The following is a 13,665-nucleotide window of genomic DNA, read 5'->3' on the forward strand; positions in this document are numbered from 1 at the left end:
ACTGAGTCACTTTGCTGTACAGCAGAAATTAACACAACATTGTAAATCAACTATACTTCAATTAAAAAAAAAAAAAGAAATGAGTCAACCTAGCTTGGGAAAGGTAAAAGAGGGCACTGACTCGAGTAAGTTTTACTGAGAGACAGACTAATATATACAAGTTGGATGGAGGAGAAATTGGTCCTTGGTTTGATAGTAAGATGAGTAAGAAAGTAGGAACTAAGTAAGTGAAGAAATATCAGTAAAAAGAGAAGATGAAAACAATAGGAGAGTTTACCTAATGTTGGGCTTTTTTTTCCCCAGAGAAAAGAGAAGTCTGCAATAACTTGTGAGTGACACCGAGACTGCTAGGGGGTGATTCATGCCCATGCAGTCCAGCTCTGAAAGGAGAGCCTCTTAGGATTATGCAAGTATTAGGGCATGAAACAGGACTCCTTCTAATGCTCTGGGATTGTACTGTTTATTTTCCTAATGGGAGACTGTATTTTCAGTGGCGGAGGAAAACGTCTGAGAGTTAGAAAGCATAATAAAGTTCAGGAGGAAAAAGAGAGTTCCTGGAACAGACTGACTTACCACTGCATTTGCAAATAATTCCCCTACTGTTAAAATAAGCCTTTGGCAGATAGATTCGGTTTGCTTCTGGAGAAAAGGGAAATAATAAAATCCATTACACCAGTGCTTTTGACTATTTCATCGAAGGAAGCTAACAAAAGAATAGCAGTAATTGGAGGTGCTCCACACTTTTTGATTCAGATTAAAAAGTTTTTGTAATTTTATTGCAAAGGCTAGTAGTAGCAAGCGACAGAATAATACCTCATGCCTAAAATTATGCGGCAAAAAGAAGATGACAGACTAGACTTTCCAGTATCTTAAAATCAATAACAGAATGACCAAAAAGAGCTTGAATGGTGCCTTTATCTGAAGAGACAGTCGTCAATGCGAGACATAAATCTTTTAAAAATAGAGTCAGCATATGGGTTGCCTTCTAACTGTGTGAAATACATAAAAACGCTAGAAAAATGTGATTAGAATTCCAATACATTATGGATAAAGCTTGAAATAAGGCAAGAATATTCATGCAACCCTCTGCAATATGCATAACAATAGAAACTCTGAAAATATACTCCATGGTAAAATGCTAATGAAACATTAATAAGCAAAATTTTCTGTGCATAATCAGTGAAAGCAGAGAGCTATTAAAGATTGGAAATCTCTTATTTAGAGAAAAGTGCAGCTATATAAATAAAGAGGACAGAATTAGAAATGGTAGAAGCAATCTGTTCGGTGGATCAAGGAATCAGGAGAAAATAATACATAAAGTGTGATCCCAAACTTGTTTTAAAAAATAACAGCTATTGTCTCTGGATATAGGGAATATGGGAAATTCTAATATTTTATTAGTATTTTCTTGTTTTTCAAATAATATCATGTATTGTTGTTTAAAATACTATTTTTAAAAATTGTGCCACAGATTTAAGGCCAGTACACTGTATAAATAAGGGAAAGAGCATATGTAAGTTGTAACCTACAAAAATAATATTATTATAAGGATGACAAGAACAAATGGATTCTGTTTTCATTTTGGTGACAAATATGTAGGTCTAGATTCAGTGTAAGCAACTATAGAGTGATTGAGGCAAAGAAGAGGAAAAAATATTTTTAAAATGAGAAAAGAAAATCAAATTTTTTTTAGAATCTTAAAAGTAAGATTTTTTAAAGGGTGAAAGGAGGCAAAACAAAATTGGAAGAGATATTAAATAAAGAGAATGTTAAACACAGTTGATTTCCTGTAGAGTTTAACATTATAACATCTATGTACACTGTATAGGATGTGAAGTATTTCTATTGAAACATACCTAGAATCGTAGAACTCTAGATCTAAAAAGAACCTTAGAGATTACCGAGTATTTAATTCCTTCATTTTGTAGAAAAAACTGAGACCCAGAAAGGCAAAGTGCCCAAACCTAGTCGTCAGCATTCAGTGCTCGTTTTGTCTGGCTTTACTGTGGTTTATGGCATATGTGAGCATTGCAGTCTTCCTCTTACAACTTCCAAAAAAGAGAAGGAACATTCATTAGGGCTGGGCCATGACACGATAGTGCATATTTTAAAGGGATGTGTTCAACTTTTCTAAAACTGAAGAGGATTGGATAACTGACAGGAAACTTAAAGAAAAAAGGTAAGCTACTTGTAAACTGAGTGGAGAAAATTGAATGGTGGGGTGGGCACGAGGGATGTCAGTGAACTCAGAACTCAGGAAGCATGAGTAAAAGAGATTAGCCAGTGGAGACTGACCTTGAATCAAGGGTAGAATGTGACAGCTCTCTATAGAACATTGATGGTCGATGAAAATGATAACATTGTAGGTGTTTAGGGTCTAAATTTGTAAAAAGACGGATAGACTCAGAAATAATTTTTCATGGAAAGCCAAGTAGCCAAATTTTCCAGAAGTCGTGAATGGAGAACAAAGGGTTAATAGAGTTCTCCTGTTCAGAGAACTATGACAAATAAAAAATAGGAAGAAAAAAGAGGGTAGGTCAATCAGGAGATGTGTGACACAGAACACTGAACACAAGAACACAGAAATAAGTTAGCTTTTTAAGGAATTATTTGACATAAAATAGTGCATTCAAGCCTTAGGAAGAAAATTCTGGGTAGAAATAAAAATGCACAACCCCCAAAATATATAAAGAGTGGGTAGAGATATTTAAATTTAGGTTTCTGTTATATTAACAATTATTAAATCTGAACTATAAAATGAATAGAATTTCATGGAAGAAACTCATCAGTGTATAAATAATGAAAGGAGAAAAGATTAGCTTTGGATAAATATTACAATTGTGAGTGTTTCAAGTTTTCTCTCTTTTTATATCACCGAGAAAAATTGTTTTAAATTAAAAATATTGGGACTTCCCTGGCGGTCCAGTGGTTAAGACTCCACTCTCCCAATGCAGGGGGCACGGGTTGGATCCCTGGTCAGGGAACTAAATTCCCATACACCACATGGCGCAGCCAAAATAAATAAATAAATTAATAATTAATTTACAAAATTAAAACCATTTATGAAGTCTTATGACTAAAGCATTGGCCAGCTTTAAAAAAAAAAAAGATTGCCAAGTATTTTTTTCATGACTGATGCTGACCTGTTTGACCCCCTACCCACTAGAATCAGAGGCTCCTGCAATTATACAATAAAGCCAGCTTGGTGGGGGACTCAACAGGGTCCCTGCACTCTGTGGGGAGATGTATTTCAAGGGAGGTAGTTTTATGGAAGTTTTGGTAGTTTCGGTAGTATGGTAGTTTTATGGCTAAGTTTTGCCAACTGCTGTCTCGGGGACTCTGGCTCTGAGCTGGGGATCTGCATAATGTTATCAGCTGCTCTGGCCCTGCCGCTAACATCCTCTGCCTCGATTTAATAGCAGAAGATGGCATGCTTATACCCAATACCAGCAGTCGACTAGGAGGACGCAATTCCACTCACCTCCAAATTAATTAGGTCTCCCAGTTTATACACTCTCAGACTCATCCTATATTTCTTCATAATTATGTAATTTGTTTTCTATTTATTTGTGTAATGTCAGTCTCCCTAACCAGAATGTAAGGACAGGAACCTTTTACTTCTATCCTAATTGTCCCTTTGTGTAACCAGAACTCCTAGCACAGTGCCTGGCACAGAGCAGGTGCTTTAAATAATGTTGACTTCATGGCAGAATTCTCTCAGAGAGCCACTACAGCTATTAAAGGAAATGTTCCTTAATCTATGTCAAACAGGTAACTTGCCACATTTTTTAATCCTGGAAGATAGGTGCATTTCAAATATCTTTCAAGGCTTATTCTTATTCATTTTGCTTAGTGCAACTCTCAGCATTAGTATTTTTGATTCATTGGGATGTACTCCAAAAATAGGAAATCAAATCTAAATACATAAATTGGACCAGGAAGTAGCCTCCTGGACATATTATTATTCTTATGGATGATGAACTCTCTTCCCAATAGCTTCCCGTCCTCCCTGGATTATTTCATACCAAAAAAGGCATGCTTCACAGAGCTCTTCGTCCTTTAAGTGGCAGGTTCTATTTAAATACATAGATAAGCCTTGTCATGCTGTGCTGTATTAAGAATGAAGTACTACTGTAAAGTAACATTGCAGTTAAAACAATACTTTTGGTAGCTTTCCATGCTTCTTCAATCCTTCCTCATCTTTTGGAGACCTTGTGAACTTCGGGCCTGCCTTAAAAGAAATTTTTAAAAAATCAAGAACTAAGCAACAGCTAGAAATGCCATTATGATATTAACATTGTCATAGATGCAAGAATACACAAGCAGTAAATATATTTGATTTTCTAATTATTGCATGATCCTAGTTTGACAGCGTCTCTGAGAAATCATGGGGAACACTATATGTTCAAATCTTTGCTCAATCCTTACATTTTGTAGTTTATGTGATTTTTAGCTTGTGTCCAGCCTTTTAAGACGATAGGCTTATTCTATTAGGATCCATGGAAAATAACACATTTCCTGAGAAAACAAGATCTTGCCCAGTCTTGAAGTACCAAACGGTGCCTGGAAGAAATGATTTAACAAGATTTAACCTTAGGTGCCCTCACTTGAGTTACTATGATTCGTTTCAGATGTTATCTTCATTTTCCTGGTAGCACGGTAATATCTTAGAAAAGATGAGGTCACTAAGCTGCTCTACAAATACACCTTTCCAGTTGATGCAGTTTATATATATATCTTGCTGATTCTGTTTCTGCTACTAAATAGCTGGGAAACCTTGGGAATGTAATTTTTAATCTCCATCTGGCCTCATTTTCCTCATTTACAAAGTAAAGGAGTTGCCTAAGATCAATGGTTTAAAATAGTTGGCAACAAAACCCTTTCTTCAAATAAAATATTTTGTCAAAGCCTGAGGTATGCAATAGAATATGGCTCCAATTAACATAGCTTGAAAATCACTGATTCAAATACTATCTTATGTCGATTTGACTATGAAATATTATAATTCCCGTTAATAGATTCATGGTTCATATTAACAAATATTCACTGAATGCCTGCAGGTATTAAGCCCTGCAAGGATCTGCTGTATCATATGCAAGCCAGGCCATGACCTCTTTCTCCTAGCAGATTATTTTCCAGAGGGAAACCACATAATTCCACAAATTAAAATAAAAAGTTATAATACAAATACAAAAGGATACACAAAATAGGGAGTGGTTACTTCTGGCCAGGGGATCAAAGAATTTTTCATGAATGAGGGGTGGCATTTGACCAAGATGTAGGATTTTTAACTGGTGAAGATATGTAAGGGTTTCCAGGTGGGGCAAACATAGTAAGTGAAGGTTTGGAGGCAGGAAATTGAAAGGTACTTTAAGAGAAGGGCAAGTGTCCCAGATTGGTTGTGGTGTAAATGGCATGATGGGGACTTTGAGCTAAAGCTGGGAAATTAGGTTGGAATCAAATTATCAAAATCCTTGAATTTCATGATAATGAGGTTTGCTTTTATTCTCCAGGATACAAAAAGTCATTGGAAGATTTTTTTTTTTTTTTTTTTTTAGCAGAAAGTGACATAAACAGAAATGTATCCAGGAAAGATTTTTCAAAATAATGTGTAACAAGAAATGGGAAAAACTGGAGACAGGATGGTTAATTAGAAGACAGTTGTCTGGCAAGAAGTGACAAAGCCCCAGCCTGGCACAGTGCTGAAATGTGGACTGAAATGTGTCACCCCAAAATATCTATGTTGAAGCCCTAACTCTCAGTGCAACTGTATTTGGAGACAGGGCTTTTAGGAGGTTATTAAGGTTAGATGAGGTCATGAGGATGGGGTCCTAATCCAATAGGATTGGCGGTCTTATAAGAAGAAGGAAAGAGAGATTATCCTCTTTCTCCAAGCACACAGACTGAGGAAAGGCCATGGGAGGGCTTGGTGAGGAGGTTGTCAACAAGCCAGAAGAGAGCTCTCACCAGAACCTGACCATGCTGGCACCTAGATCTCAGAGTTCCAGCCTCCAGAACTGTGAGAAAACAAACTTCTCTTGTTTAAGCCACTCAGTCCATGGTATTTTGTTATGGCAGCCTGAGCATACTGAAACAGAGATATTAGGAACGGCAGAGAGAGGACAAATGGCAGCAGGACAGCACGGAAATAGAATCAACAGGATTTGACAACTAATCCACTTTGTGATGTGGGAGGCAAAGGTCAACAGTGACTGTAAGCCAATGACTAGAAGGTGTTATGATGCCATTTATGGATATAGAGAACAAAGGGGAAAGAACCATTCTGTGGGGCCAGAGCTTAATTTTTGTTTCTGACAAGTTTGGTGATTGAATTTGAGGTGTTGGCAACATAGCCATGCAAAGTCTTCCAGCAGGTGAATGAAATTGTGGGTTTGCTGGTTAAAAGAGATGCCTGAATTAAAAATCTAATTCATTTTGGAGTCCTCTGCAGAGGGATAACATCAAGGACTGATTGCGGATGAACAAAAACATTCATGCACAAAAAGATCTGAATGACCCCGAGTCTATCAAAAATGATAGCTATCTCTATGTTTGCCATGTAGGCCTGGTTTATATGTGTTTTTACAAATTCTGGAACTTGGGCAGTAAAAGAGAATTGGAAAATACAGAAGATCTACCTTTAAAATGGTAAATAAAATGTAATTTAAACACCTCCAAGTATCCCCTTCTGCTTTGATACATGTGTAATTTGTTTCTGTTGGCAAGAAAAAGGCCAACTAGAATTTTCTTGACCATGCAGTTCGACAAACAAAAGATACTGTGACCCTGAAGCAGGGTAAAGGGTAAACTTTTCTTCAAATAAAGCACACATTAGCTCTAAGAGGACTGAAAGCAAAAATGGAACATTCGATCCCAGAAGGATGCTGATTAGCAAGAGAATTCTACACCTGGGAACCTTTGTTCTTGAATTTCACAAGTGACAGTGGAGTAACTAAATTGGAGACAGAACACGAGGAACAAAAAAGGACATAACTGAAGTAGAACAAGATATTATAAAACAAAGGAAAATTTCATAAACATTCAACTCAGTGAGACAATAAATAGGATATTTAGAGAATGAATACCTTGAAGGTCCTTCCCTGTAAAAAGTAGCTACCTGTCTTAGGAGCAAACGATTTCTAAAATTCATGAAACTTGATGCAGGTTTGGGTTTTCCCGTGAGATGTTCAGCCCACTAAATAAGGACTGGAAAATCACAGCTGTATGATCTCCTGAACCCAGAAAAAAAGAAAGAGTTATATGAAATGTGGGAATCCCTGTAACTTAGTACCTGCCATAGAAATTCATACTCTTTAGTTTAACAAAGTATCAGTAGTATGTGTAGGTCATTCCCAGTTGCTGGAAACACCCACTTGCAGTTAAATTTAAGTTATTTCTTTTGCTACTTAATGACATATTTCTAAATAATATATATGTTAACTATTTCTTGATTCTCCCATTACATATTTCTATTGACTTCCTGTTACAGAATGTCAGGATTTAGTGCACTTATGTCATGCTCCCATAACACATAAACACACACGCAGATGCACTCTTCCCTTTTCTCTTTTTCTGCCCAATATAGTCATACCACACTTTTTGGTTGAATCAGTTCTCATTGTTATGACTACATAAATATTGCTCATGGCTAGTCACATAGTGTTCTTTGATTTTATTTCCTTTCTTGTTCAACATTCTGTTTTCCCTGGAGTAGATCTTGCTGTTTTCTTCAGTTGTAGTTTTCTCTTAAACTATTGTTCATTCATTTCCCGAACTCTCTGCCAGAGCTGTAGTTTTCTCAGTATAATCAAGCACATTAGATAATTTGTCAGTGCCTTTCTTCTTCCTTGGGGATTTCCTTCTGTATGTCTCTGATTTCCTGCTTCAACTGGGCCTGGACGATCTCTAGACCTGCAAACAGCTGCTATCTCAGGCCTTCTTCACCATCATCCTAAGAATTCCCTTAGCCTTCCTTCTGCTTGCATTCCCCTCCCCCAAACAACTTCTTCCTTTCTTTTCCCTTTCCTTCTTTCTTTTTACTCAATAAATATTGAGTACCCACTATGTTCCAGGCATTGTTCTAGGTGATGTGGATAGAGCAGACCTAGTAATAATGAGTTCAGTGTTGGACGTGGTGAGTTTGAGGTGCCTATTAGACATCTCACTGCAGTTGGATATAGAGGTATTGGGTTCAGAGAGAGATTAGGACTGGAGATGGAAATTTGAGAATCATTCAGATATAAATGGTATTGAAAGCCACTGGGCTTGATCACCTGGGAAGTGAGTGTGGAGAAAGAAGCTATCTGGGGTGCTTCAACATTTAGAGGACAGAAGGATTAGACATATCCAGGAAAATCAGACTGAGAAGATATAGCCATAAGGGAGAAGGAGAACGAAGAAAAGTAGTGTCCTGAAAACTAAGTGAAGAAAGTGTTTCACCTGGGCTTCCTCAGGATGGCAGCTTACTTCAGGTAGCCAGGAAGGAGACTCTGTCCCCTCAGGAGAGAGTAAAGCCCTGGATAAATTCCTTTTTGATTAACTCAAACTCAGCTGCTTTGGGACTTTAATTCATCTGCAAAATCCATTCACCTTTGCCATATTTGATTGGCTAGAAGCAAATGACAGGTACAAATCACACTATCCTATAGGACTTGAATACCAGGGGGCAAGAGTTAGGGGTCCCCTAGAATCTGTTTGACTCTGAGGGGTTCAGTTGAAAGGGAAACATCGATGACACAGGAGAGAGGTAGAAATTTCAGAAGCGATTTCTTTGAGTAGGTCAAAGGGAACAGAATGGGGCACAGGCAGACAGAGCATGGACATCCAGATGAGCAGGCAGAAGGTAGAATATGTGAGTAGTGGTGCAGGTAGGTTGGTTGATGTGGCAGTGGGAGCATATATCAGTTGCTTTCTGCTCATTGTAACCTATATATTCCGATTTCTCAGTTTATTTCTTTGCTAAAACTGACTCAAATTCTTGAGAAAGAGTAATGGGAGTTTGTATTATCTAAAACTTGACATGTCTGAAAATATCTTTTATTCTACCTTTATTTTGCTGGATACAGAAATTCTGGGTTGAAAATAATTTCCTTCAGCATTTTGAAGATGTTGTTCCATTGTTTTCTAGCATCCAGTGCTGCTGCTAACTAGTCTGATGATTTTCTTTGTCTTTATACTCTTCTGTTTTTGTTACTGTTCTGAAATTGCAGTATTATAGGCTTGGTGAGAGTGTTTTCATTTATTGTCCCATGGGCCTGTCTATTGGTCCTCTCCAGTCTAGAAATTCATATCTTTCAACTCTGGGGAAAATCCCTATATGATTTCTTTAACAATTTTATCCGTTTCTCATTGTTTTCTTTCTTGAATTCCTATTATTCAGATATTGAGTTTCCTGGATCAATCCTCTAACTTTCTTATTTTCCTCTGCCATTCTCTAGATTTTTTTCTTTTTGTTCTGTTTTCTGATGTCCTCAACTTTATCTTGAACCCTTTTATAGATTATATTTTTGCTATCATAGTTTTAATTTCTGAGAGTTCTTTCTTATTCCTTTCAAATACAGAAGACTGGCTAAAGAGCCAGACTGCCTAGGGTCCCATCCCAGTACTATCTGTGAGCTGTGTGATCCTGGGCAATGACTTAACCTCTCTGTGCCTTGGTTTATTCATCTGTAGTATAATATTTATATCTCATAGGGTCCTTGTGAATATTAAATGAGTTAATAGACTTAAAGTGCTTAGAACAGTATCTGATAAACAAATGTTAACAATTGTTATATTTTTATTATTTTATATCAGAAGATATTAAAGTGCTTCTTGATTTTTCTTCTGTTCACTGCAGCCTTTACCTCTCTGAGTTTATTTTTTTAGTTCATTTATTTTCATCTCAGTCTTTCATACTAAAAGTTTTCCATGGAGATTGGGTGATTCCTACCTGAATTCATGTTTATGAGCTGTGTAGGGGTGGGGGTGGTTATTGACTGGTGAACTTCAAATGGGGTCAAAAGACAGAGAGCTAAGTTTTTCACCGAGGGAACCTCAAATGTCAGCATCTGTAGGTCTTGTTTCTTGGGTTGGTCAGTTCCCTAAAAAGGAATCCTCTGATTTCCTGCCTAGGAGGGTGTAAATCTCCAAATCAGAATCTGCAGAGTCCAGTAGGGGAAGGAGGCCACTGATAAGTAGTTCACCAAATCAGAATCAGTCCCCTTCCTTTCAGTAGAGAACCTTATCCCCACAATCAGCTGTGCCAACCTCTATAGAAAGTCAACGCCTCCGTCTCCTGCTAGGAGTGAAGGAGAGCACTTGCTCGCCTCTGTAGGACAGAGGAGGGGCCAGAGAGTGGACAGTGTTGTCAACACCCGTTACAAACATTTCACTAACGCTTGCTCCTTCTCCCCCTTCAGGGGCACCCAGTGTCTTCAGATTCTCTGCTTCTGAGCCCTGGGACACAGAAGTGATCTTGCCTCTTGCTGGCTTCCTCTCACTGACCTCTCACCCGAGCTTGTGTTCCAGCATTCTCTAGTTTGCTCAGTTAGTTCCATAGTTCTGGTAGACAACTGTCACTTGCTCTCTTGTCTCTTCTCCTGTTTTTTTCTTTTAATTAAAAAAATTTTTTTAAAGTTTTTAACTGTGGTAAAATACACAAAACGAAGTTTACCATCGTAACCATTCTTAAGTCTATAGTTCAGTAGTGCTAAATATATTTAAGTCTATGTAGTGTCAAGTATATTCACATTGTTGTGCAACCAACCTCAGAATGTTTCCATCTTGCAAAACTGAAACTCTTTTACCAATTAAACAACTCCTCGTCTCCCTTTCCCCTAGGCTCCTGGAAACCACCATTCTACTTTCTGTTTTTAGGAATTTTGACTACTCTCGATACTTCATATAAGTGGAATCACACAGTGTTTGTCCTTTGTGACAGGCTTAGTTCACTTAGCATAACGTCCTCAAGGTTCATCCATGTTGTAGCATGTGGCAGAATTTCCTTCCTTTTGAAAGCTGAATAATTAAAAATTTTTTATTGTTATGTAAAATTTTTATTGTGGTTCTTTTGTCCTTATGAGTTTATAGTTTTATTTTCCCCATTCCTTTAGCCATTATTTTAGTAGTTTCAGGAAGCAGAGATAAACTCGAGAGTCCACCCTAGTCCTTAACAGGAAACCCACATTCTATTTATGAAATGTAGCATTTAAGGACCCATCCTCTCTTGCTTTTGAGAATCTCTTTAACTTTGCCAGACGCCTTAAAGGAGAACAGAATAATGAAGTTGCTTCTAGTCCTCATTTAGCCAAAGAAAAACTTACGCTCTGACGGTAAGCAAAAAAGTTACTGCAAACAGTTGTTTTCTCAGAACGCATATGGTATGTGTATAAACCCTTCCCTGGGGAATCTGGTGTAGAGGATCTCAAAGTGTGGTCCCTAGACCCACAGTATAAGCATCACCTGGGAGTTTGAGAGGAAAGCAAATTCTCAGGCTCCTCCTCAGACTTACTGAATCTGGAAATATGGGGGTTGGGCCAGCCAGTGTATTTGAACAAGTCCTGCAAGTGTTTCTGGTGCTCCCTCGAGTTGGAGAACCACTGGTCTTCTAGAGGCAATCCTTTGAAAAGCTGCATCTAGAGATTAAACATTTTATCTTGTCTCAGTGCAAATGTTTACAAGATTTTCAGGCTATGAGGTGACCATCTTTTAGCATGTAAGTGTGTGGTGCCTATACCACCGACAGTGCCCATGTTTGGGACTTCACTCTCTGCTGAAGAGGCGGGCTTTCTCATGTATTTATACTACTTAACCACTTTCTTTATTTTTTATTATTTATTTATTTTTTTCTGTTTCCATTATGGCTTATTACAGGGTACTGAATATACTTCCCTGTGCTATACAGTAGGACCTTGTTGTTTATCCATTCTATATATAATAGTTTGCATCTGCTAATCCCTAACTCCCAATCCAACCCTCCCCCCCCCCGCCCTTGGCAACCACAAGTCTGTTCTCTATGTCTGTGCGTCTGTTTCTGTTTCGTAGATAAGTTCATTTGTGTCATATTTTAGATTCCACATTAGATATCATATGGTATTTGTCTTTGTCTGACTTACTTCGCTTAGTATGATAATCTCTAGTTGCATCCATGTAGCTGCACATGGCATTATTTCATTCTTTTTTATGGCTGAGTAATATTCCATTGTGTGTATATGTATGTATGTATATATATATATGTGTGTGTGTGTATGTATATATAGCACATCTTCTTTATTCATTCCTCTGTACCTGACCATTTTCTTATCCTGTACCCCACTGGCCACACTGACTCAACAAGGAGAGAACCTCTCACTCAAGCCAGCCAATCCCACTGGATTCTCTCTCTCGAGAATATGAACTAGAGACACCAAAACTGTAGTCGGTGCTGAACCGTTAAAGGTATATTAGACTAAGAGTGATAGCCACAGTGGGCCCTGCGCAAGCACAGCCCCTGTGTCCTTTCAATTGGCCTACTTTTTTTTTCCTTGAGTGGGTATATATTTCTTGCACCAAAGAGGCTTGATCAGGATATATCTATTGATGCATTACATAATCAATAGTTAATATATGAATTATTGATAAGAAGTGCTGTATGATTGACTGGCCATAGTTATTATTATCCATTACAAAGGTTGCCCAACCTATTGGCTTGTCCATGCTGTTGTCTTGTTTTAGCTGCAGCATATCAACAAACTGATGTCTCTGTCTAATATCTGTTTAATTTCCCATGTGCAAAAACAAATTTGGTAGCACTCTTATTTCATTCCAATGCTGAACTCTTTGAGTCCTTTTGCAATTGCTTCTGATTCTCTGAGAAACTAGTGCAAATTGCTTTGTAAATCAACAACCAAAGAACATCAATATCAATGATGTTCTTTTAAAGAAATCAAAGATAAATGGTCCTCATAAGTCACTGTCACTGTACTTCAACATTCAAAAGGAAATATTCCGAAAATGACAGCAAGGGAAATCATATAATATTACCAAAACAGTTATGGGGTAGTGAATAAAGCCAGAATATGATTTGAGAAGTGAACGTTTGTTCTGAGGACAATATTAACATAATAGGAATATGAGGATCAAGCTTTACTTTTTCAGGCCATGGTTATTGATTTAAGAACGGACGCAAATAAAAATTGTTATCAGAGAGCTGTTTGCAAAGATGTTTTAAATCCAACATGTCTTCTTTTAATATTATACTACTGTAGAATATCCCAAGATCGAAGAGACCATATAGGTCATCTAATCCAATTATGCATTTCATGCTTGACTCACCTCTATACCCCTAAAGAAATGACAGCCACATGACCTTGGCATTGTAGTTGATGACAGACCCATCTACCATGCTTCATACAGTACATCTACAAAAAGGAATAATGGCATTTTGAAACACAAAATATAGGATGCTACTTTGAAATATGGCTCTTGTTAATGTTTGGGGAAGTAGTGCTTTTTCTTCTGTCATTCCTGGGGGAAAGGGTGTTAAGCATTGTGGCAGACACTGATTATTGCTCCCGGAATTGGTCCTCCTGCATCTCCAAATGTTTGCTTGGCACAGGACTGCTCAAAATAAAGCTCAAATTCCCAAGCTTTCCTTATAGCCATGCATTTGAGTTACTATTGTTGTGGAAAGTAATAAATTACCTC

Source organism: Balaenoptera acutorostrata, chromosome 7 (assembly GCF_949987535.1).
Source record: "Balaenoptera acutorostrata chromosome 7, mBalAcu1.1, whole genome shotgun sequence".
Lineage (NCBI taxonomy): Eukaryota > Metazoa > Chordata > Mammalia > Artiodactyla > Balaenopteridae > Balaenoptera > Balaenoptera acutorostrata.